Source organism: Panthera uncia, chromosome F1, assembly GCF_023721935.1.
Source record: "Panthera uncia isolate 11264 chromosome F1, Puncia_PCG_1.0, whole genome shotgun sequence".
Taxonomy (NCBI): domain Eukaryota; kingdom Metazoa; phylum Chordata; class Mammalia; order Carnivora; family Felidae; genus Panthera; species Panthera uncia.
In genome coordinates this window covers 29903386-29929525 of record NC_064813.1, presented here as the reverse complement: position 1 = coordinate 29929525, position 26140 = coordinate 29903386, and the positions used below count along the sequence as shown (strand labels likewise).

General features: G+C 49.5%; 2 long non-coding RNA genes and 1 pseudogene across 2 annotated transcripts in view; 2 read left to right on the top strand and 1 right to left on the bottom strand.

The window, feature by feature from the left end:
- LOC125925294 (uncharacterized) overlaps positions 1-10833 on the top strand; it is a 13827-nt gene extending 2994 nt beyond the window's left edge. The window contains exons 2-3 of the long non-coding RNA XR_007458773.1: positions 792-928; positions 10508-10833. This is a non-coding gene — a long non-coding RNA (uncharacterized LOC125925294). The remainder of the gene's footprint in view (positions 1-791; positions 929-10507) is intronic.
- LOC125925293 (uncharacterized) overlaps positions 1-24367 on the bottom strand; it is a 155189-nt gene extending 130822 nt beyond the window's left edge. The window contains exons 1-2 of the long non-coding RNA XR_007458771.1: positions 24103-24367; positions 811-907 (exon numbers count right to left, since the gene is read on the bottom strand). This is a non-coding gene — a long non-coding RNA (uncharacterized LOC125925293). The remainder of the gene's footprint in view (positions 1-810; positions 908-24102) is intronic.
- LOC125925290 (glyceraldehyde-3-phosphate dehydrogenase-like) lies at positions 8567-9884 on the top strand (annotated as a pseudogene).
- Positions 24368-26140: the final 1773 nt, after the last annotated feature.

Genomic DNA, 26140 nt, shown 5'->3' with positions numbered 1-26140 from the left:
TATCTGAGTGTGGTTTTGATTTGTATTTCCCTGATAAGGAGCGACGTTGAGCATCTTTTCATGTGCCTGTTGGCCATCCGGATGTCTTCTTTAGAGAAGTGTCTATTCATGTTTTCTGCCCATTTCTTCACTGGGTTATTTGTTTTTCGGGTGTGGAGTTTGATGAGCTCTTTATAGATTTTGGATACTAGCCCTTTGTCCGATGTGTCATTTGCAAATATCTTTTCCCATTCCGTTGGTTGCCTTTTAGTTTTGTTGGTTGTTTCCTTTGCTGAAAAATGCACTTTTTAAAAATAAGTTTATTTATTTATTTTTGAGAGAGAGAGCACGTGCGTGCGCACACGCGGGGGAGAGGGGCAGAGAGAGAGGGAGAGAGAGGGAATCCCACTAACAGTGCAGAGCCTGAAGCAGGGCTCAAACTCATGAACCGTGAGGTCATGACCTGAGTTGAAACCAAGAGTCGGATGGTTAACTGACTGAGCCACCCTGGCGCCCCTAAAAACATACTTTTCAAAAACATATATGGCGACCATGGAAAATGGTAATTGTGTTATAATATCCTGAATAGGGAAAGTTAGAGGTTGGCTTTCAAGTTAGTTTTGAAATCTCACACATCTCTGAGATCTTAAGTGTTGTTCATACATTTTCAAGGGTTTCTCATTTCAAGGAAGCTTATGTTTTTATACGCCTCTCCTACCATCCCGTTCCAGCAACCTTTTGCTTTATAACACACTACCCCCCAAAACTTTGTGACCCCCAAAAATGGTATCTCATACATTCTTCTACACCAGGAATTTGGACAAGGCTTACCTGGGAGCACTGGCTTCTGCTGCTCATGGTATCGAGTGAGGTGGTTCAGTAGTCTGGTCCGGAGAGTCAAGGAGAGCTCCATCCCTGTGTCCGGTGCCTTGAAGAAAATGGACATAAGGTGGGATTATCAAGAGGCATGCTTCCATGGGGCCTTCTGGCATGATGGTCACAGGTAGTCAGACTGGCTTCCCTCAGAGCAAATATCCCAAGATCACCAAGGGGAAGCTGCTTCTGGCTGAGCCTCAGAAGTCACCCGGCATAACTGCTACCGCATTCTGCTGGTTACAAGCAAGTCATAAGAGCAACCCAGATTTAAAGGGAGAGCAATTACAGTCCACCTCTTCAGAGGGAAATGGCAAGATCACATTGTGAAAGGGCATGGGGGGTGGCAATATTGCTGTGGCCTTATTTGGAAAATACAATTTGCCACCCCCCCCACCCCCATGCTAACAAAGCCCCCTGGCCAGGATGTACCTAAGGAGCCCTGAGGTCACTGCAGCCACCTCCATCTTTCATACTTTCCCTCTCCTTAACTCCCTCTCTTATCTTCTTACCTCTTTTCACTTTACTTTCTTACTCCCTTCTTTTCCTCCCCCTTTCAATGAACCAAACTCACAAGGAATCCCACTGGGCATTTCTTAGTCCTCTTCTGCCCATCCCTCCCTACATATCCCCAAGCTCTTTGACCCTCTGGTGATAGAATACTGGGACACCTGGAACCATACATAGCATGTCAGGCCCGGAAAGGTCTTGACTAATCCCAGATGTAGTTTACATATGAGGAAGTTGAGGCCTAGAGAGGACAGGGGCTTTCCCAAGGTCCTACTTCAAGTAAGTGGCAGAGTTCTGGTGAGCACAGCCCAAAACCTAGCCCACACTGGGTCCCAAAGAATACCAATGACTTTTCCTTCCATTTCTGACTTCCTGGAACTAGAACCATTTGTTTCTGTTTCACATTCATTGCCTCAACATTACAATCTCTTTTTGGCTTCTTGGTCAAGGAGAGAAACCAGTCTGGCAGGCCTCTGTTCCCAGAGAGGCCTGTCCCAGTCCTGGCCCGGGTCCGGGCCTTCAGAGATGGGTGGGGGTCTTGTGGATAGAGCAAAGCGGGATTAGCTCAACCGGTCCCCCTCCAACCAACTGACTGCACCCAGACACAATTATCCTTTCTGTTGCTGAAATCCAAGAATCCTCTAAACTTGAGTATCAACTAGCAACCGGTTTTGGACTTTTGTGCATATACAACAGGGATGGTGAATTTAACTTAAGCTGATGACGACAGAAGTCAGGCTAAGGATAAATCTGAAGTGACATAGGGCCAGGAGTCACAACTCTATGTCCAGGCCGAGAGACAGAGACTCTGTTACGTTACAACCTGTTTCGTCTGATAACTCCACTCGGGAGGAGGCGAGGGCCCAGAGGGTGAATCCCAGGCTGGGCCACCAGACATCGCACAGCATCAGGGGCTGAACTTCAAGGGAAAAGCAAGGGCTGGAGAAAATGGGGGTGGGGGGTGGCACATTGGGATCTCAGTAGTAAGGACATGGAGAACAGCCTGCTAAGAAGCCTCTCCGAACTTTTTGTGATCTACCAGCTCAGTGCTTTAGGCCACAAGATAGCAGACTGAGACTGAGGCATGCTGTCAGGGAAGTCACCTTGGGCCAAGAGGGAGTCCTGGAGGTGTCTGTGTGTGAGAGACAGAGGGGAGAAATGGCATATGTTGAGGACTCTGTTGACAGGAAAGGATCCACCGGTCACTCCTGCATCCAGGCGCAGTGTGTCCAGGGCCTTCTATCCTTCCCTACGCCCCTTCCTTCCCTCCCTTCCAGCAGCCTTCTGCAGCTCTGACTGACAGGAGGCCCAGGACAGGGAGAGATATCACTAATGACGCTTAGTCCTTCCTTGCCCACAGAGGCCATGCCCAAAGACCCTCCCCAGAATCCCTTTGCTGGGAGTGGTCCAGATAAGTCGTGCAGGGTTCCCTGCCTTTCTTCCTGGTAGGGTCCCTCCTTCCAGCTCTTGTGCCTGCCAAACGAAAGAGCAATTTCTTTTCCCTTCATACTCCCCTCCTGGAAAGAGAGGGAAAAAAGGAAACCACATCACTACCCGTGTCATTTCCCAGCCTGTGGTTGGCCAGATCCCGTGCCTGGCCCTCGTCCACACGGCCTGCTGCTGTGGCTGTATCCACTTGAGCTGAAAGTGTATGAGCAGCTGCCACACTGGGCACGAAGCCAAGAAACGGGGAGCCCACCCCGTGTCTCCTTCCAAGTTCTGCAGTCTGTTCCTTGCATCTTATGGGGCTGCCACGTATAATGACAGTAGTATCTATTGAGTGCTTCCTCTCTGGCAGCCGCTGTTCTAAAAACTCTACAGGGGCTGTTGTGTTTAGTTCTTTTCCCACAGCTCTATGAAGTCGGCATTATTATTCCCATTTTACAGATGAAGGAATTGAGGCACAGACAAGTTCAAATAACTTACCCAAGGCCTCCGGTGGTGGAGCCAGGATTAAATCCCAAGACGTCTCACACTGGGGCTCACCCCCCAGGCCCCAGGGTGGGCTGACTCTGTGAAGTACGTGGCCTTAGAAGGTATCTGCCCCTGCACCCTGGTGAATGGCCAGCCTTTAGCCAGCAGGCAGTCAACAAACTCCATGGCTTAGAATACTGGGCTCCATATCAGGCACCACCCTCTCCCCCTGGCCCTGGGGGCCCCTCCATCTCCCTCCACTCCTTGCCTCTCACTCAGGCCCAGGGTGTCTTGGCCACTGGAGGAATGAGGTGCATATGTGGGCAGAGTGGCTTGTTCCTTCTAGTTCCACACTGCCGACATCTGTCTTACCTGGGACTGCTAAAAAATCTGTCATAGGCACTTTCAGGCTGTGACACCTCAGACCATCCCTGGACAGACCCAAGGGATGACTTTCCGGGCCCAGCAAGAAACCCTTGTCTAAGAGAAAGGAAAGGAATGGGCTCCAGAAAATCTGCCCCGCCACTCCCCCACTAACTGTGACCACTAACTTCCTAGATAACAGATGATCACTCTCCAATCTAACTAGCCACACAGAGCTTCCCCACCCATTCCTGCTCCCTCTCCCCTCTTTCCTTTTCCTACCCCAAGGCTCCCCTCCCTGGTCTGTCTCCATGTCCAGTGAGGTTCTCTGTCATCCCTCCTTCCATCCCCGACTCTGACTTCACTGCTTCCTTCTGACTGTTACCCGGATCTGAGGATCCCTCTTCACCCACTCCTGTCCCACCAAAACTAACCCCCAAAGCTTGCTTCATGACTCAAATCCCCTCTGCTAGGCTCTACCACATTGAGGGTGAAGGTTCAGGGTGTGGAAAACAGAGGCCCCCTGAGAGTTCTCAGTGGACCCAGAGTGAGGATCTACAGGTCAAGTGGATGACAAAACCTCTTGCCTACAAGTCAGGGCCACCACTCTTGCTCTCTCTGAGGCCGAGGCTGCCTCTCTCTGCCACCTCTGTGGGGCACAAAAGCTGGAGCCCATTTGCATTAATTCTCTGAGTTGCTTTGACTCAGAGTCCGGGACTCAGAAGCATGCTAATTTTATGCAAACGAATGCAAATGAATATAGAAAACTAGGCGACCCTGAATTTACTGGAAATCAGAGGCTCCGCTGACGGGAAGACTTACAGAAATTTTGGAATCTACTTCCCAAGAGAAATGTAAAAATAGTGTGGCCTCCAGTTAGGGGTTGGGGAGGGACATAGCTGGAAGGCATTCAGAGAAAGGAACACAGTCTGGGTTTCCTAGTCGTTTCTAAGTGACCCAGCAAAAGTCAGAGGAAGGAAAAGCATCTGGCCACTAAACCTTCCCCCTTTCTCCTCTCTTGGAGCTGAGCTTGGCGTTCAGCTCCTCGCCCTGCCGCAACCACCCTACAGTGTACGTCTTGGAGAGCAGAGAACACAGGACATTAAGGCATCTTTGGAAACAGGCATTTTGTTTATATCCCGCTTCCCATGACAACCTCCCACTATTATTTTCTCCCCTTACATCTCCTACATTGACCTTCTTCTGCTTGTTCCTCGTTGGGTCTGACTGGTGAACTGAACAGAATGTTCTGGAACCTGACCTGGAGGGTTAGGGAGTCTGGATATTCATATAAAGAAGACCTCAGAGGATATCTCTTGGATAGGTCAACCCAGGCACAAAGGCTTAGGCACCTCATTTCCAGGGGGAGAGAGAAAAGGACCACTCTGAGAAAGAACAGGGGAGAGGAAGTGGCCCCAGAAGCAACAGTCCATTCTTTTGACCCTAAACTGAGATGTTCTGAATAACTTCAAAAGGCAGACACTGCCCTTTTCTTAAAGATTTCAAAAGAAGGAAAGAATTTTCCAAAATACTTCCAACAGTCTACTCATTCTCATCAGAATGTTTTTACCTATATTAACATAAATGTCTGATGCTACTATGGAAGTACCTTTTTTTCTGGTTATTTTCCTCCAAATAAATAGCTCCTAGATATTAAGGTAATACTCCAGCAAACCCTTAACACACACCATGAAAAGACCTGAAGACAACTTCCCCAAGATTTAGTGACCACTCACCAATTCCTGGCGAGGAAATCATTCAGACTAAGCCCTTCACCCCCAGGTGAAAAGGAGCAGTGAGTATTCATCCATGTTCTCCTAACTAGGTAGAAAGCTTACTGAGGCCCAACTGCCAACGAGTTAGTGTTTGGGGTTACCCAGAGGAAGAGAAAAGTGCTGATTTGTACACTTAAAAGAGAAGGGCATACTTGTATATCAAGCATGCTATGTATATCATATCCTTCAAGTCTTATAACAGCCCCACTAGATACAGAACCTTCCCATTGTACAGGTGAGGAGATTAAGGCTAAGAGAATTGAAGTCATTTACCCAAGATCACACACCTGTGGCAGAATAATATCCATATTCTCCTTTTCTTTCTAAGCACATGTTCACCTACATTTCCCAGCCCTCTTGTTGTTAAAGACTGGCCAAGTGACTGAGTTCTGGCCAATGAAATGGGGACAGAGATGATTTTTTGCCACTTCCAGGCCTGGCCCATAAAAATCTGGCAGATGGTCCTTCATCCCCTTTCCTGTCACTATCTGGATGGCCCAGGCACCACAAAGCCACATGATTAAGATGGGAGGAGCTTGGTCCCTGAATGACTCAGTGGAGCAGAGCACCCTTCACCCTGCCCTCTGCCACCTGCACTGGACTCCGACTTGGATGAATAAATCTTCACTGTTTGAAGCTACTGAGATTTTAGCCTATCTGGACTAACTACCTGGTGAAGGCAAGATCTGAAACCAAGTCCACCAAACTCCAAAGACCATTCTTTCTCGTTAAGCCTTCTTGCTACACAATATAGCAGAAATATAAAAGTTGAACTATAAAATATTATCTAATCTCACAGTTCACTTCTTCCCCATCCATGCTTCTCCTACAACCAAAATCTAGAATCCTAAAGATTTTAGAAGAAATTTAAAGATTTAGAACAAAATCAAGGAAGCAATCAACAAATATTGATTGACTGCGTACTACCTACTGAGCAAGGAGAAACCCTTTTATCGTTCATGCCAAGAAGGGTCCTCCCCACCTTCACCTGAGGCTCCATTCCATGGGTGTGGGGGCTATGAATTTGGAGGACATTGAGTACAGCCATGGCCATCATCAAAGCATGCAAAAGCCATCATGATTTGCCACTCACCACTGCATCCCATCATCCCTATGCCAAGTCAAAGAGAGTTGAGTCAACATCATACAAGCACAACACTCTGATCACGGCAAGAAGAAACATATGTAATCAGTCAACCTTTCCTCCACAGGCAGTTAGTCTATTAAATATAAGTTAAGACTGACCAGTAGTTTGGGCATGATAGAATCGGCACAATCTGATTCTTAAAAGAGAAGGAGACAAAGGATTATTGACGAGAAGGATTATTGGCAATGAAGGAGTAAAAGGTTTTTAAATTTTCTATTGAGATAGGAAATCCTGCAAGTATAATTTGTGGGGGCTAGAAGACCTCCCCTGCTACCCACATCTGACATTTCCCTCTCTACATTCTCTGCATTCAAGGATTTGTCCTCGGTCTTAACACACTCTGTCTCTCTCCCTTAAAATGATGATCTCTCTAGAGAGAGATCTTATTAGTCTTATTAGTCAACTATATCTCCTTGTAATGCAGGACTTGGTGGGAACCGATATTTATTGAGCCCTTAATATATGCCCATTATAGTTCCAGGATCTTAAAAATCATGAGTACCTCCTATATAACATGGGCATGGTGCCTGCAGCAGTGAACCAGGGAATAGCAGGTACCTGCCTATGACCAGTCATTCCTGGCACAGCTGTGCTAGCCACCAGCATTCACATGGCCCAACACTCCTGGGACACCTGGAGTACGTGACAACCTGTGTCCCACCAACAAGCACTGACAGACCTCAGAATCCTGCTGCCTGCTCAGCCCACCAGGGCTTCATCCACCCAGGATTGCCCCAACTCACTTAGGGCCCCAGCATCAGGCCTCCACTAGCTGCTTGAGAGGCTTGAAGTCATGACCTCTGCCCTGTGCTCTCCCAGATGGGATAGGGTGGAGATGGAGGGTAGGGTGGCAGGCAGGTATGGTCCTTTTCTTTTTATCAACATGATTCTTATTGTTGATTCTCCCCTGGCTTAATGAGTTGTTTGGGGAGAATCTGATTTTATATTTGGGAAGAAGAAGAACAACGATTTTCAATCTGAAAAAATTTAAAATACATTACTTTACTCAAGTTTCGTATTTTACAGATGGGTAAATTGAGACTCAGAGAAGCTTTGTAATGGTCCCCGGCCACAGTGGCAGAAGTTAAGTTTGAGCTCAACTTTGTCTTTGATTCCGAAGTCCTTGCTCATAGCACTACGCCAGTGTTTCTTAAACTGGGCTGATCTTCGGAATCACCAAGGGAATAGTTAAAAATACACATTCGTGGTCCTAAAATACAGATTCCTGAATCACTCTCCAGGGGCAGGGCTCAGCAATCTGTGTTTGCACACACCCCAGGTGCAGCTGAAGATGAGCCAAACTGGAGATACACTCCACTGTACCTTGCAGTGGGAAAGAACAGAGGGCAAGTTGAGTGGGTACACCAAGGAAATGAGGGGAGAAGAGAATGGAAGGGTCTTCTGTGCTGTTGCCCAGGGCTGGCCCTGCCCAAACACTGGTGCCTGCCACTTAGTAGTTGAGGTCCTAACATAGGACCTGGAGGACAATTAATGACATCAAGGAAAGGCCTTTCCAGTCAGCTGTTTTCCTTACATCTCTACTGTGGAAAGAGGATATCATGCCTGTGGAATTTAGCTGCAAAGAGTCATCTCCAGATCTATTTTTAAATTCTCCAGAAACGAAGAAAGAAAAGCCTGTAAAGGTTTGGAATGTGCTCATCATTTTCATGATTCAGGAAAACTGCTTTGATTTAGTGCTCGTTTCTTGCAAGCCTGTGCTCACAAATTGGCTGAGCGTGAGGTTTGTGGGCAATGGGGGAGTTTCAGCTGAAGGAGACTGAGTCACAGAGGACTCCAGATGGCAGGAGGGAGGGCTCCCCATCTCCCCCTTCTCTGAATCCTCCTTGTCTGTGCCCAGGGTCCAGAGCTTCCTCAGGCCTGGTGATCTGAGCACCTCCCCCAGAGCTCCTGATAAGAGACTTTGTGATGGTCCCTCAGGAGGCTTATATTTAATGGACCTGATAATCTGAGGGAAGAAGTTGTTTTAAAGAGGATTAAAATTGGGCTCTCTGCTCCTCTCTGTTCGACAGACAGCTGCATCTTCTGGTGCAGTGCCAGCCATGTTCCCAAGACACGATGGTGAAGGTCAGAGTAAATGGATTTGGCCATATTGGGCACCTGGTCACAAGGGCTGCTTTTAACTCTGGCAAAGTGGATATTGTCACCATCAGTGACTTCTTAATAGACCTCAGTTACATGGTCTTCATGTTCCAGTACGATTCCAGCCGCTGCAATTTCAATAGCACAGTCAAGGCTGAGAACAGGAAACTTGTCATCAATAGAAAGCCCATACACTTCTTCCAAGAATGAAATCCCACCAACATCAAATGGGGTGACGCTGGTGCTGAAGATGTTGTGTAGTCCACTGGGGTCTTTACCTCCACGAAGAAGGCTGGGGCTCGCTTGAAGGGTGAGGCCAAGAGGGTCATCATCTCTGCCCCTTCTGCTGATGCCCCCATGTTTGTGATGGGTGTGAACCAGAGAAGTATGACAACTCACTCAAGATTTTCAGCAACGCCTCCTGCACCACCAATTGCTTGGCCCATCTGGCCAAGGTCATCCATGACAACTTTGGCATTGTGGAGGGACTCATGACCACAGTCCATGCCATCACTGCTACCCAAAAGACCACAGATGGCCCTTCTGGGAAACCGTGTGATGGCTGAGGGACTGCCCAGAACATCATCTCTGCTTCTACTGGTGCTGCCAATGCTGTAGGCAATGTCATCCCTGAGTTGGTTGAATGGGAAGATCATGGAATGGCCTTCAGTGTCCCCAACCCCAATGTTGTGGATCTGACCTGCCACCTGGAGAAAGCTGCCAAATACAGTCACATCTAGAAGGTGGTGACGCAGGCATCAGAGGACCCCCTCAAGGGCATCCTGGGGCACACCGAGGACCAGGTTGTCTCCTGCAACTTTAACAGTGGCACTGACTCTTCCACCTCTGATACTGGGGCTGGCATTCCCCTCAATGACCACTTTTTCAAGCTTGTTTCTTGGTATGATAGTGAATTTGGCTCTAGCAACTGAGTGGTGGCCCTGATGGTCTACATGGCCTCTAAGGAGTAAGAGCCCCCTGGACCACCAGCCCCAGTAAAAGCAATAGATGAGAAAGGTGCTCAGCTGCTGGGGAGTCCTTGCCCCAGTTCATCCCCAAACACAATGAGAATCTCCTAACCTCTACACAGTTTCCATCCCAGACTCCCCTGAAGAAGGAGGGGGAACTGGGGAGCCGTACCTTATCATGTACCATCAATAAAGTATGCTGTACCCAACAAGAACAACAGCAACAGTTGATTAAAATCGCATAGTGATTGGATTTGAATATTCGAGTTGAGAGTTTAACTGATAAGAGAATGTTTCTTTTTAGATAATTGCAATAATGACTGTTGTTGAGTTTCTTTGCCCATGTTGAGTGTGCACCGAGGGGAAGGGTTGAAGTATTTGAAAAGTCTAAATTGTAGTGGATGCAGGAAAAGACGTTTGATATTCCTTACGCGATGACCTCCTTTACTAAGTGTAAGGATAAATCCTACCCTGAAGCCTCCAGCAAAGAGGTCACTTAGTACCAATTAAAATCCAGTCCATCACCTACCTCAACAGATCCTGTGGCTTTGCCCTCTCCAGATCCAGGAGCAGCCTGCCAGGGGCTCTCAGTGCTCACTGGTGTGGCATCAGGATTCAATTTCACCGCAATGCACATTGCAGGAGGTCAGCCCTGGCTGGGGGCATTGAGCACGTACATGCGTTTATGCTGTGTGTGTGTGTGTGTGTGTGTGTGTGTACACACACGCGCGCATGTGTGCACATGCACATCACTGGCTGGGAGCTCTCTTGCCCCAACCTTCCATCCATCCCAGACCTGGAATCTTGTGTTCAGGGATGTTGAGACTGATGCTGTGTGAGCTTGTGTTTGACTCATTTTATTTTTTTTATTTTTTAAGCAAGCTTCATGCCCAGCACAGAGCCCAACATGGGGCTTGAACTCACAACCCCGAGATCAAGACCTGAGCTGAGATCAAGAGCAGGACGCTTCACGGCCTGAGCCACCCAAGTGCAACTGGAGGTCATGCGGATGACCAGAAGTTGTGCCTCAATATAACAGAACCAAGACCACTTGCTTCTCTCTGTCTAGCCAATTCAACCAGATGGAATTGGTGCCCCTACGGAGCCTCTGCTCCCATCACTACCCTCTCTTGGTGGCCCGTCAGAGAAGACCCTGGCGGAGAAGCAGCTCCCGTACCTTATCATGTACCATCAATAAAGTATACTGTACCCAACAAGAACGACAGCAACAGTTGACTAACCACACGGCTCCCCAGCCCAGCTTCCTCGCCGATACTGTTCCTTTCCAATGTCTGCTGTTTGTTTTTAACCATATCTATTTCCCTGAAGGTGTGAATAGCTAACCGCACTGCAAAGGTTGGCTGACATAAACAGGTGTCAGTGTTACAATGAAATTAAACTTACCCCACGGTCAAAAAGACTTGCAAAATGATGTGAAACATCTAAGTATTACTTTGCCTCCCGGTAATTAATCCTGGTGGACATAAACAAGCCCAACCCTGCCTTCCCATGTACTGCATCTCCCAAACTGCAGGCTTAATAGAGGCTTTTCCAATTCTTAGATATTAGCTGGGCTGTCTGGCTTTGCGTTGGCTGGACACCGTCCCACACTTTCTTTCCTATTGAAGGGGAATCTCCCAGTGTATAAGGTCTTGGTAGGTGGCTACGCTGGAGACCAAAAAAGCCAGGTGCCCCTCTACGCACCCAGGTGTCCGTGTCATCGGCCCGATTCAGTACAACATGCCCCAAGACTTCAATGTTGAACGAGTGGCACAAAGTGCAGAGGCACTAGAATTCTTTCACAGTGATGAGGGGTCCAGAGCAGGCCGGCTAAAAAGCATTTATTGTGCTTCCTGCTTCTTTCTGCAGACTCACCCTGTACCTCTTTCCGATAAATTCCCTTTCTGGTTGTAACAACCAGATGCTGTTTCTGTTTCTTGCTCCTAAAATCATTCCCCCGGTTGCCGCAGGCACTATCGGTAGCCCAGACAACAGGTGCTCCACCCCTTTCTTGCTAATAGAACCCCAAGGTTTCATTTGCTCATATATCCACCTGTTCCAAGGGGATGGATCATGACTAGTCAATCCCATCCTCCCGTCCAGTGATTGGTCTAGACCTATGACCCAGTTCTGGCCAAAGAGACCCAAGAGGAAGCTGCTAGATGGAAGTTTCTGGGAAAGATTTCCCTGCTGGAAAGGCTGTGCCCCTCCCCCATTTCTTCCTGCTTGAGAAGGAAAGCTTGGAGCCCCTGTAGCCATCTGGCCACCATGAGGGGACATAGCAGAAGCCCCAAAGAAGGCATGGAAAGAGAAGATGGAAAGAGCCTGAGCCCTTCATGACCTCCTGGAGACACCACACCAATCCCAGAACCACCTTCCTGTATTCTGTGGATTTGCTAATGAGTCAGCCCCTGTCATTTAGTTCTTTATTCCAAGTATTGTGTTATTTGCAACTGAAACATTTACACATACTGATTCACTGAATCTCACTGTTTTCCCAAATAATTAATCACACATCGTTGGAGCTAGAAGAGACCTGGGAGATCAGCTAGCTTCGAGTCACTTTTTAATAGAAGATGCTGAAGCAGAAGTGGAGGCAGAACCAGAAGAAGAACATGGGCCTCCTTAGTCCTACCCCATGGCGATTCCCCAACACCCTGAAGACTGAGCACCTAAGTCAGGGGCACTGGCCGACACCCACGGGGACAGATCCTGAATCCTGGCATCTGAGAGTTGTGGGCGAAGGGGCAAAAAAGAAGGGCAGAACGGGCTGGGCTTGGACAGGTCTGTGGCCAGAGACACCTGAGACATCAGAGCCTGAGGAAGGGCGAGATGCGTTTCCAGCTCTTTCTGTCAGGGCTCACACGTGCGCGCGCGCACACACACACACGTACACACTTTCGCCCTGGGTTCCACTTCCCAGCCTCTTGAGCCTCTGGAATCTCCTGTTTCCTCACTGGCCTGGCAGCAGGGTTCTCTTTTTGTGGTTTTGGTTGGTCTCATACCCTGTATTTTGGTCTACTTCACAATTTTTCTTGCCACTGTGTTTGGACCAAAGTCAGCTTGAAGAGAGGCTAGAAATTAACTCTTGTACTCTGCCAACCTGCAAAAGAGTGAACCAGACCTAGTGGGGACATTGGTCATAGAAAGCCACCAGCTGGCAGAGATGCCATTGTGCTGTGATCTCTTCAGAGGCTTCAGGAAGAACACCCCCACCCCCCCGCCGTCCCGCAGCTGCCACCCCAAATCACGCTTCCTTTGCCTGGGAAAGCAGTGCTAAAGTTCCACCATTAGAGCTACAGTGTAAATGTTCCTGGGAGACGCATCAAGGTGGATGTGACCCTTTCAAGAGGGTAGACATTGAGAGGGATGAAAGTGGTATGATGGTTAATTCCATGTGTCAACCTGACGGGACTGCCCAGTGCCCAGATAGTTGGTCAGACATTGTTCTAGGTGTTTTGGGATGAGATGGACATTTAAATCGGTGGACTCTGAGTACTATTGGCTGACCTCATCCAATCGTTGAAGTCCTAAATGGAATAAAAAGACCAGCCTCTCCTGAGCGAGAGAGAATTCTCCAGCCAACTGCCTTCAGTCTTCATCTGCAGTATTGGCTCTTCCTGGTTCTACCACAGACAGTCTTTGGACAGGAGCATGTGTATAGATTATAGATCATAGATTATAGATACACCTTCTATTAAATCCATTCCTCTGGAGACCTTGACGAATATAAGTGGACCAGGTTTATTGGTGGGTCGAGGGCAGCAACGAAAGATTCCTTTTGTTATGCAGGATAGTCTCTGCGAGTCTGTCCTGCTCGCAGGGCACACACAGGGGAGCAGGAGGGCGGTGGGGACAGTTGCATCCTTCCAAGGGAAAAAGTTGGGGGAGGGAGAGGGCAGGGAGGAGGGTGGGAGGTATGTCAGGCCATAGTGGAGGACCACAGCCATCAGGGTGAGGAGTGGACAGTCACCTATAGTAGTGGCCAAGGAGTCCCTAGAGGTTCTTGAGGAGGAGAGTCGCATAATCCAAACACTAAATCTGATGGCTGCGGGAGGGATTGAATGAGGGGACTCAGGTCAGGGAGTCCCAGGGAAGACCCGTGAAGGGCTGAGCCTGGGCATGGGGGCGATGGTAGACCGATCATGAGGAAGGAACAAAGTAGAATCCAAGTGGCCAAGTTCCCAAGGACACGATGGAGGGATGCTGACTCCATGGAAGGAAACTAAAAAGTGAGGCCAGCGAGCTGGTTTGTAGGGAAGAACTACCGAGTACAAGGTGCTTGCAGGCCATCCAAGTGGAAATATTATTGCCATTATTATTGGCCAACATACACTGAGAACATACTGTCTACCAGGCAACATGTTAAGCCCCTCACATTCATTATCTCATTTATTCCTCACAGCCTCCCAATGGGAAATGTTATTATTATCCCCATTTTACAGATGAGAAAACTAACTCTCTGAGAAGTTAAGCCCTGGCCAAGTTCCCACAGCTAATAAGAACCCAGGTTTCTTACGCCAAAACTTCTAACCACCTCTAAGCTCTGGCACTTGGGCAAGAGGCCTGAAGGTGGTCCATGGCCACAGAGACGACAAGAGGGGTCTTAGGAATATCTGGCACCTCCAAGGAAAGTTGGAGGAGGAAATGGACAGGAGAACTAATCTTTATTTAATACCCGTAGACAAGTCACTTAACTATCACCCTGTGTCACTTAGCCTTTAATCAGACCTCAGAGAGCCAATTTCCCCACTTAGCAGGATTGGTGTGGGCTCTGGGGTCGGTGGTGATATCCCACTGACAGCTCACTAGCCACAGTGCAGAGTCACCGTCACCTGAGCACGAAGGAGGCTCCTTCCACTCTCCAACTGAAACCCCCAGATTCTCTCTCTCTCTCTCTTTTCTCATCAGGAGTTCTTTTCTAGTTGTGAGTCAGGGACAAAACTTTGAAGCAAAATCTGGATAGCAGATGCAGAGGTGGGGAGCAGGTTTGAGGGTCGTTGTAGTTTTCAGTGATTCCTCGGGGCTTCAGAGATAGTCTGGGAGGGGGAGGCTTTGAGGAGACAAGAGAGCAGAGGTGACGGCCAGAGAAGAAGGGGAGACAGAGACAGAAAAATGGGGAAGGAAGACTCGAGGCAGCTGGGGCCACAGAAGCGTTTGCCCTCTCTCCACCCTCCCTCTTATCCATCAACGTCCCCACCCTGGGCTTCTGGACTCCCTTTTCATCTTCTAAAAGAAAAGAAACTTAAGAAAACACTGGAACTGGAACCAAACTGACCCCTTTTCCCTTAAAGCCCGTCCCATAGCCGCGTCCCCCAGGCATAACCTTCAATGCCTCTTCCTTTCTCATCCACATCTCTGCAGGAGTCCAGAGCAGACCAGTTAGCCTCAGAAACTTCTCCATCAGGCCTTCCCTGTGACCCCATGAGAAAAGGGGTGAATCCCGGGCACCTGAAGGAAAGCTCCTACTTGCCTACCTTCACCCTCATTCATGGCCTGGCGAGGAGAAGCGGGGACGAATGGCAGGTAACCCACCTCAGTCCTTCCCGAATGGAGTCCGTCTTCATCACCCGGGCCTGTGTTCCCAGGGCCCAGCACACTCAGGGTTTCTGACAAGGATTTGTGGGACAGATGAACGAACGAACAAACATGAAATGGAAGGTGCCAAGGGCAGAGGCTGCCGGATGGAGGAGCCTCCAGTCTCCCTGGCTGGCACAGCAGTGAGTCACATGGCTCTCCACACCTCCAAGGCAAAGCCCTGAAAACCATTACCAAGCTACCTGCTCTGACTCCAGCCCAGCTTTCGTGCCCCGGCTGCAGGGTTCACACACCGGGTGCCCGTCCCTTGGACCAGCGGCCTCGCCTCCGGTACCCAACACCCCCAGTCAGATCCAGTCTCAGACCTTCTGCTTTAGTCCTATTTGGGCGAGGCTGTGGGGTAGAAGCTCCCAGCAGGCAGGGACTTGGGCTCACCGCCTGTGTACCCCCAGGGACAGGCTGACCGTAGGGATGGGGATGGATGTCAAAGGGGAAGAATGGCTCATTAGGTGCCAGCATCTTGAACACACAGCTGGCATTCAGGCCACACAGCAATTCTGGGAGGCAGGTCCTCCTCAGCCCGTTTTTGCAGAAAAGGAAATAAACACAGGCAAAGAAATAGAGAGATTTTTTAAAGCCTGCCTAGCTGTTTTGGCAGCAGAAACCTGGGGTTTGTTCAAACCAGCTCTTTTGTTCTAAAGGCCTTGTTCTTTCTACCAACCATAGGAACTCAATCTGGGAACCCTGGTGTCCTAGAGTCCAGGCAATCAGTGCTCCACCCCTCCCCCCTCCAGGCTGAGTCGGGGAGGGCAGCAGCTCCTTTTAGACCTCAAGGTGGCTCGCTCACGTGTTGCTCAGACCAGGTCTCTGTGGCCTCTCAGATGCCGGGATGGGGAAAAGGGACTCCTTCTGAGACCCACAGGGCCTGGGTAGGGTCTGGATGCCAAGTCGGGGGGTGGGGGAGAACTGCTGACTCTACCCCAAACCCCATAGGCCTCCTCCTCTTGCTGGGGCCTGGGGGCCCAGAGCAAGCAGCCAGAGGTCAGGACACAACTCATGCTCTGGAAGTACCCAGCATCCCACGGGTGAGAAGAGAGAGAGAGTCAAAGAACCTGGCTGGCTCTTTGGCTAGGGGAGACCATTCGGCCCTTGACCCCAAACCGGGTGAGCACATGGGCCAGCAGAGCCAGCCTCTACAAGCATGCTCGTGTGTCTGAGGGCAGCTGGGAAGGGCCCCGGGCATAGTCCAACCCCAGCCGAGTCTGTGCCTCGCCTCCCAGAGCTCTGGACCCCTGAGCAAGTCACCTCGCCTCTGTGAGATGCCCTTTGGATGACGGCGAGGAGCCTCAGATGAGATGGTGAGCGCGAGTGAAGCACCGCCCAGCAAAGCACGTGAAAGAAATGAACAGAAGAAGACATTCAATTAACCTTTGTTACATGGAGCTGTTCCTATTACTAGCCGGGTGCAGGGTTTGCAACTTTCACTTAGTTGGATTCGGGTTAATACTCCCCCATATTTCCTCATTCTTCCTTTTAATGCATACCTGGGTGATTGGGGAATGGCAGTGAACGTTAATTGAGGGTCTACTATGTGCTGGATTAGCCTTTCTCCGAGTTCGGTTCCTGGACAGATTGTACCAACATCTCCAGAGATGCAAATTAGAAATGCAAATTCTTGAGCCTCACCCCAGAAAAACGGATTCAGAAACTCTGGGTGAGGCCCAATGACTAGTATTTCAGTAAGTTCTCTGCTGATGCTAATGCATGCTAAATCCACTGTTCTACATGTTTTACATGAGTACCTCAATTAATTCCCCCCAAAAAAGCCTTCGGAGGTAGGAATTAATATCTCCGATTTGCAGATGAGAAACAAGGTTTGGTGAAGTTAGTACCTTTCCCCAGGTCCACACCATGCCCTTTTTTCCTCGCTACGGCGATGCCTACCAGGAGTGGGACAGTTTTGTTCCAAGAGGGCCTCCTACGGGCAGGTGTGGGAGGCAGGAGTGACTGTGACGATAGAACGTTCTTCTGGGCTGAAGAATAGGACAGCCAGATACTTTTACATGGTGTGCAAGACCAACCAGACTGTTACCTTTTATGAAAAGAGGCAAATGTTTAGTGCTCCGCCTGTCCTACTATCGAGCTGGCATTCAGAAGGCATCACTGCTAGTTTGCAGTGCACCCAGAGCACCTGCCATCTGCCAATCATGAGTGTCCGCGGCATTGAGACCTGTTGCAGTGACGGAGGACAACGACACCATCGATGACGTATTGAGCTCCTGCTGAAGACACTGCTTTAAGGGATTTGTAATTTAATCTCCACCCAGTGTTACTACACCCTCTTCCAGGTGAGAAAATGGAGGTCAAGAGCTTGGGGACAAAAGCTCACAATCAAGGGGGCAGGGGTCAGGCCTGCCCGGATCTAAGGATCATTCCTTCCATTATGCTTCCATTATGAAAAGGCAGTTCTCCGAGCCAGGCAGATCTTGGCACCCAGGCCCACTTCCCCCGTGGGCTCCCTGCACCAGGAGGAAGCCAGTGGGGGCCCACCAGCGCAGGGGCGGAGAGCTCCGGGTACCCGAGCCAGAGGAGCCCAGGCGCGCCCCGTCCGCGGCCACAAGATGGCGCTGTGGTTCAGGAGACTCCGGGGCTGGCCTGACCCCAGCTCCGAGGACCGGAGACCAGCACCCACCGGATCAGGCCGGCCCCAAGAGAGGGACCCCCAGGTCGCGGAAAACGGTCGTGGAGGAGACTCCCCGCTCCCTCCCGCTGCCGGCCGCGTTCGGGAAGCTAGACCCCTCGGGGCAGGGACTCCGCCGGGACTCCCAGGCAGGGCCCCCGGGGCGGGCCGAGCGGCTTCTCGCTCCCTCCCTCTGTCCCCCAGCGCCTCCCCGCCGCCGGCCGGTCCCAGCCCACTGCCCTCCCACGTTACACGTCATTTCAGCCCGCTCCCAAGGCGAGGATTTTAAATATTGCAAAACGAAGCCTCAGAAATGACCTCTTTGCAGCTCAATACTATTGCAATACTGTTGCATGGTAGCAGATGGGGACTCCACTTAATCATGGTGAGCACTGAGTAATGTATGAAATTGTCCGCTCACTAGGCTATACTCCTGAAACGAATACAAACAACATTGTATGCCAACTCTACTTCGATCTTAAGAAAAATTTTTAATTACAATTCACATGATCTCTTCACCCTCAGGCACCCTCCGACTTTAAAACAGCCATCGAAGTTTTTTTCTTTATGTCAAAAATCAGTTACAAATAGGAGTCAGAGTCCCGGCGCCTGCTTTCCCAAAGTCTTTTCCCATCACTTAAGAAAAGCATGCACGGGTACGTTTGTGCACAGGCGCACTTGATGAGGCGGAACTCTGAGTTCGAATCCTGTATCTGCCATTAAAATTGTAGGGGCACCTGGGTGGCTCAGCCGGTGTAGCGTCAGACTTGGGCTCGGGTCATGATCTTGCGGCTTGTGGGTTGTGGCTTGAGTTCGAGCCCCGGGTGATGATCTGACGGCTTGTGAGTTGGAGCCCACCTACCCTCCTCCGGCTCTGTGCTGACAGCTCAGAGCCTGGAGCCTGCTTCTTGGTCTGGGTCTCTCTCTCTCTCTCTGCCCCTCCCCCTCTCATGCTGCCTCTCTCTGTCTCTCAAAAATAAATAAACATTAAAAAAAAAAAAGAAGACATATAAAATTGTGTGCCGCCAGGCGGAGCTCTTTCATCTCCTGAACCTCACTTTTCTCATAGATGAAATGGGAGTAATTCTAGTACCCACCTCACGGACTGCTGGAAAAATTAAATATATGTAAGCCAGGGAGCATAGCGCTTGACATGTAGTAAGTGCTCAGTAAATGTTACCATTGGTATTTCTTTTCCACTGATCTTACTGGTGTGTTCTTATTGCGGGCGTGCACCAGTCATCTGGCATTTCGTCCAGGCAGCCTTGGGTTTGGGGCTGACTTCATCTAGGATATCTGATGGCCAGAGGGCTGTCTTGGATATCTCTGTGTTCAGAAGGCCCAGCACTGGCCCCGGGCCTGATACACAGTAATTAAAGCGGGTCATAGCGGATCGCCGCAAACCACAGCCTCTGGCTACGGTTCTTCCTCCATCTTGTCTTCTCCAGGTGGTGGGTGCTTGCGTGGACCTGCCATTACAATTGCTGAGTGACCACCCCCCTTCTCTGCCGTGGGGCAAGTGGTGTCCAATTTTGAGTGATAAGAGCTAGAGCTTTTTACTCACCTCTAGGCCAGGGAGCCCCTTCTGCTTCCCAGGGCAGGGGGGATGTCTAGGGTGGGTAGGAGATGGCGGCAAAGCTCCGTGTTGATTCGACTCAGTACTGGAGAGAACATGTGTTCCATATAAAGGCCTGCTAAGGCAGGGGGAGGACCCTGGCTCTAGAACCTCGGCCGGATTAGCGTGGAACTCTTGCCTCTGCTGTGCATGGTCACACAGGTGAACAAGCCAGTGCAGAGATGTTTACGTCTGGAGTTCTTTGGGGCTTCTATTTCTGTCCTTCCCGACTTCTCCATTTCTAAGAGCTGGGTGCTCCCCTCACCGTCTCTCTGTCTTGCACAAACCAGTGCCTGCAAAAAAAGGCTTTACTGACGATGCACAAGCAGTCCACGTGTGTTGACTGATTACCTGGCAAACAGGCTCTGAGACCTCAGCCAAGATCTTTAAACAAGCTGCCACCGGCTCATTAGATTCCATCAGAGGGCCCTGCTGAAGCTGTTCAGAGATCACTCCTTGTCACTAAAAAAGCTAACTTCAGGGGCGCCTGGGTGGCTCAGTCAGTTAAGCGGCTGACTTTGGCTCAGGTTATGATCTCACAGTCTGTGAGTTCGAGCCCCGTGTCAGGCTCTGTGCTGACAGCTCAGAGCCTGGAGCCTGCTTCGGATTCTGTGTCTCCCTCTCTCTCTGCCCCTCCCCCATTCATGCTCTGTCTCTCTCTGTCTCAAAAATAAATAAACATTAAAAAAAATTTTTTTTAAAAAGCTAACTGCATATGCAAATGCAAATAACAGTGTTGGAGGTGGGGGGTGGGGTAACCTGGGGTGGAAAGGGCTTCTGGTTCATTTAGGAAAGCTTCCTGGTTGGCAGGGAGGGGGCGGTGCTATTGAAGCTGTAATTGAAACGGATGCTGTTTGACAAAATGAGAAAAGGGTGTGGTTTTAGGCCATAACCCATCCTTTCCTGGTTCAGGTCCTCACTTGAGTCATTCCAGAGTTCCCCTGCCAGCCACTTGGAAGGTTCCAGTTTGTGACATCTCTCAGGAAGCTAGCTCAGTTTCCTAGAAAACATCACCCACAGAGATGTACCACCTCTACCCCCCAAATCTTTCTTAGAAATCCTACCTGCAGCTAGGAATGAATGGATCAGAGGTCAGGGATTAAGCAGTAACCAGATACTGGGTTTGGGGTGCCCTGGTAATAGTAATTTGGTTTCTGGCCAGGGCCTCCTGCTCTCTGGGGGAGGACACAGGACAAATGTGAGCTGAGCCCGGCAGTGGGGGGCGCTGTCTGGGGGGGTTCTCAGACGACCCCACCTCCCGCTCAGCTGGCAGAGTGAGGCTGGCATGGCAAACTGCTCTCTGAAGTCCTCGCCTTCCTGCTTTCCTCTTGGGACTCTGAGAAGGAAATCTAAAGCGTGTGTTTCTGATTCATTACTGTGAACTCATCAAGTTGCTGTTTGGCAAGAGTCCTTGGATGTTTCGGAAAGAGCTTTGGGTTTGATTTCGTTTGTTTTTATAGCGCTTTTCCTTTGAAATAGGAAGTCCGTCTTTGCCAAGAATAAAATGAAAAACTAGATTTGAGGTTGGCTCAGAACATAAGAAGAAATCTAGATTTTTTTTTCCTTTTGTTCCTCTACTTTTGACTGTGCGATACTAAATAAGTAATAGCTAACGTTTAATCTTGTAAACTGGGTCATATTATTATCATTGCCAATCTATAAATAAGAAAACTAAACACAGAAGACTTAAGTGAATTGCCCAAGTCTGCCAAACCAGGAAATGGTGGCCTTATACACCTGCATAGTGCCAAGGGCCCATAATACTTCAGGGGGCACTTACAAAAATGTTTTAATTTTTTTTTAATCAAGATTAAAAAAATGAATTTTTAGGTATAAAGACAATGTTTTTTTTTCTTTTTTTTTAAGTGGGTTCCATGCCCAACGTGGGGCTTGAACTTACAACCCTGAGATTGAGAGTCACATGCTCTACTAAGCCAGCCAGGCACCCCTAAAGAAAATGTTTTAATACATTATATTACTATGTTTGTCTTTATACCAACGTCACCATACAGGTTGTAATTATTTGAGAAGCAGACACTGAGTTAGGTACTGGGCAGAATTAGGAAAGAACAGTAGCTGTTACTGGTGGAACTGCTCTAGTGTGGGCTGATCACTGTGTGCAAAGCGACTCAGACACCACCTTGTTCCTTGGGGGGGGGCGGGGGGGGCGGGGGAGGGAGGGAGCCAGGCCCGCATCTGAATACACAGAAGCCTAAGAGTGACAAAATGCTACAGGGTTTGCACGGGATGGATCAGAAGAGGCTTCATGAAGGAGCTGGGTTCTGAGGAACGAGAGTTAAACATGAAAGGAGAGAAAGGGGAAAGTGGGAGCATTTGGAGGAACAGGGAATTCAGTGTATGGGGAAACTGAGGCAGCCGACAGGTTGTGATGATCATCAGTTAAAATTCAGTTCCGAAACTACTTTCAAATGCTTTCTTATACATTTCACATCCAGGACTCATTTAATTATTAAACTCCATCAGTAGCACTTAAGGCCTAATTGTTACTTAAACCCACAGATGATTATCTTATATAATAGAAGGGTAAACAGGACTTTTGTTTTTGTTCATAGTGCTTTCCTATTGGATATTAACCCATATTCATTCTTTAGCAGTTAGTGTCCACCAGTAGTTAGCAAATTGCCCTAAAGGTCCTAAGAAACCATCTTACTTCCTTTTTTTTTTTTGTATCAAACTGTCATACTAAGCATTGCAGAGTTTCTATGGAGCAGACTGGTGGTTTGTAAACAGGGCTCCTCAGAGCTAGAGCTTGGTAAATATGCCTGGAACTGGGGGCTTGGGATCTTTCTCACGGCTTTAATCTGAATATTAGATAGATAGATAGTTAGGTAGGTAGATATAGATAGATAGATAGATAGATACTGTAAAAACTTCAAGAAAGCTAAATAAGGACTCCAGGAACTAGTATGTTTATTCTCTGCCTATTCCAAGAACACCCCAAGGTGACTTATGAAAAAAGATATGACACAGCAAGGTTTTTTTTTCTTTTTTTTTTTTTCTTTTTTAAGTAAAGAAGGAAATGGAAAGAAGGAAAATCATTCTAGGAAAAGTCAGATGTCACCACGGTAAGGTTCAGGCCCCAATCCTGAAACTGAGGGGCTGCCCCACGGGTTAGGAAGTGCAGGCTGCTGTTGACAGACGTGGTCCCCCGAAGGGTCCTGTAGACACAGCCATTCTCTATCTACGGAACAAGGAAATGTCATCCTGGGCACGGCCCTGAGCTCCCTGCTCCTAGAATACGAGTAAGAGGAAGTGTTTGACCTTGGACAGGCTGGTGCCCTCCTCTCTCCTGGCTGCCAACCTTATCCTCTCCTTCCCTGCAGAGCCACAGACCTGAAGGAGGGCTCTGCCCGCCCACCTGGCTGTCCTCAGTCTTCTGGCCACACCCCCTCCTAATACTACCCTACACATGCCAGTCACCCCCTCAAAATGATCAGAGAGTGACAAAACCCAGGTTTGCACATCCAAGGACCTCTGCTAAATAGGAATAGCTACCATTTACATCGTGTGTACTCTGTGCCGGGCACTGTTCCAAGCACTTCCTATGTATTGGCCTCCTTGATTCTCTCAACAACCCTGTGTGGTAGGTACTGTTATTACCCTCATTTGGCAGATCAAGAAACAGAGGCACAGAGAGGTTAAAGAACTTGCCAAGGTCCTACAACTGGTGAGAGCACAGGATTTGCATCCCGTTTGGCTCTGTGCTTTTACCCACTCACCATGCAGCCTCCTGGTCCGCTGACACGTTACAGCCCGCTGGCTGGGGATGGTCCTGAGGCTGAGGTCCCAAGTGTTGCCCTCAAGCGGGCCTCTCAGCCTCATTCTGGTCCATCCTGTTTGGTGGCTGCAGGTGGCACCTTGTGCTCTGTCCAGCATTGACACTATAGACCCCAAAGAACACTCACGGTTCGGGGGGGACTGCAGGAACTCAGGGCAGCCCTTCCTCACAGTGGGAAAGGCGGCAGGCAAGTGGGATATGTAAGGCAGCACCATGGCTGATCCATAGTTTTATCTTACTAACACTAATAATGATTGTGACCAAGGCCATTTAGAGCTAGTTGCTGGTCTAGGTCTTTCACATCCATGATCTCATTTAATCCTTAAAGCAGCTGTGCGGGCAGGTGTTATTATTCTTGCTATACAGGGGAAACAGAGACCTTGGATAGATTAACTCCCCAGAGGGCCCAGCTAACACACCCCTGCCTTCTACCAGGCCACAGTACCTCTGACCCCTACGTGGTCACCACCCTTGTGCCCTTATGCCCCCTGAGCCCATTTGTACAGAGGTTCCTCCGTGAGCATTCTTAGGATCTTGCTTTGTTTCTGATCCTGCGCAGGTTGTCGGTTCCTCAAAAGCCAGGGTTATGCTCACCAGCTCTCTTTGTGCACCCCTCTCCAATGCCAAGGACCCCCCATGAATTTCTTTGTAAGGCAGACTCGAGTGAGATGCTCCAACTTCATGGCTATGCCTGCATCAGCAGCAGGCATCTCTGGTAGAAATGCAGAATTAAGGAAACAGCCAGAAATCGAGTTTCCTGATCCTTGATCCCTCCCCAAAACTCCTCACTTGCACAGATAGGCATAAAGCATGCATTTACCCAAACAGCCCAGAAACATACCTCCGGGTGAGTGTCCAAGGCCCAGGCATGTAAATCATCAGGCAAATGAGGCGGCAGCTGGTGGGGTGGCGGCCAGAGGCATCTGTGTCTGCTCACACCCAGAGAGAACTCAGCCGCTAGTAGGACAATCCCAGTCCTCCAAGCTCTTTCCTGCCCTGATGACTCAGGGAGAAACCTTGCAACAATTTACTGAGCAGCCTCTGAAAGCAGCCTCTTGACTTGCCTGTCAATCCTCCTGCACCGCCCCCCTCCCCCCACCCGTACCTGACATAGGCAGGGAGTGGTGATAATAAATGGGCTGTTACAAGCCATCATTGCTGGGCAGTGAAGACGATTGCTCAGCCTTGCTTGGGAAAACATACTCACCTACCTCTGAGTAATCCCCGGGCATGCAGGGGCACAGGAAGGAAATGGGTGCCAGGCCCTGGGCTAAGGTCTTGGGAAAGCGTCATTAATCTGGATGGTGCACAGACCTTGCAACAATGTAGGGATGACACCAAAGTTTACTTCTCTTTTCTTTTTTTTTTTAATGTCTATTTATTTATTTTGAGAGAGCGCGTGCAAGCGGGGGAGGGGCAGAGAGAAGGAGACAGAGGATCCTAAGCAGGCCCCAGGCGCTGAGCTGTCAACGCAGAGCCTGACACGGGGCTCCAACCCAGCAACTGTGAGATCCTGACCTGAGCCGAGGTTGCCCAACCAACTGAGCCACCCAGGTGCCCCCAAAGTTTACTTTTCTACCATCTATGAGAAAACTGATTTCTAAGCAAACAAATTCAGTTCATTGTTCATGTATTCAATGAATATATGAGAGCACACTCCATGAGGACGAGGGGGAAAGAAACTAAAAAGGGCCCTGGGTGCCAAGAAAGCAATGGGTAAGGTAACCAGTTATAGCATTTTAGCCAATGAGACAGAATCAGGCCATTTCCAAGCTGTTTCAAGGCCCTGTAGTTCAGCAGGAAAACAGACCTGTGACTCTGTTTTCCTCTTCATTGGAGCAGATCCGCGGGACCCTCTTTTTTTTTTTTAACCCTCTGCCACCCCATCCAGTGAAAATACATCTCTTTGAAAGAAGCAAAAGCCCTGGTACTCTACAATATTTAAAGAATCTACTTTCTAAAACTCAGGCTGTGCTCCCTACCTCAATCATTCTGAATTAATGACATGATCCTAAAGAAAGACGTTTTTACAAATCACAGTGGCTTTGGAATGTATTACGTGCCTGCCACTCGGTTTTGCCCACAGATGCAGCAATGGCATCACCTGGGAGCTTGTTAGAAACACAGACTCTGCAGCCGTCAAAATGTCCCGGGTCAGGAGCTGCAGTTTAGCAAGACGCCCAGCTTCTTCCAGCGCACGTTAAAGTTACAAAAGCGGTGCTGGGTTGGGTATTATCTTCATGGGCACTGACTTTCCTTGCAGGGTTTGCTGTGCTCCAATGATGCCACCAGCGGCTGGTCATCACTAACCATGTACTCTGTTCTGGAGGCAGCCAGCTCTGGGCCTGGCTGAGAATGGGGGCAGCAGGGAGAGAACAACCCAGGCACGCAAGGACAGATCACACGACGAAGGGGTGTGTGCGCCGTGACCTTGGCTGCTGGCCTGTAGCAGGGGAGGAGCGATGAGGGGAAGGAGCCCAGAAGGCAGACTCTCCCAGAGGACAGTGGGTGGCGGGAGGGTGGGGGTCTGCACGCACCCTGTGAAAGGGAAGCGCCTGTCTTTGGTGCGGGTGGTAGAAACGGAAGAGAAAAGCCCCTTCAGGATCAGCACAGTGATCCACGAGGTCTCTGTTTCAGCCCAGCCCACAGGGTGTGCTACCACACTAAGGGCTGAGGAAGGGTTGAAGGCAAGGAGCCAGGCTGAGAGCTGTGTCCAGGTCCATTTCCTGGCTCCAGGAGTGTCTGCTCCTGACTTGCACTAAGGATATGAGGGCAACAGGCTGTGTTCCGTGAGCAAGGAGCTAAGACCGGGCTTCTGAGCCTGCAGCTGACAGCAGAGAAAGACAAGGGCAGACCAGGGCTGGCACTGACTTAAGACA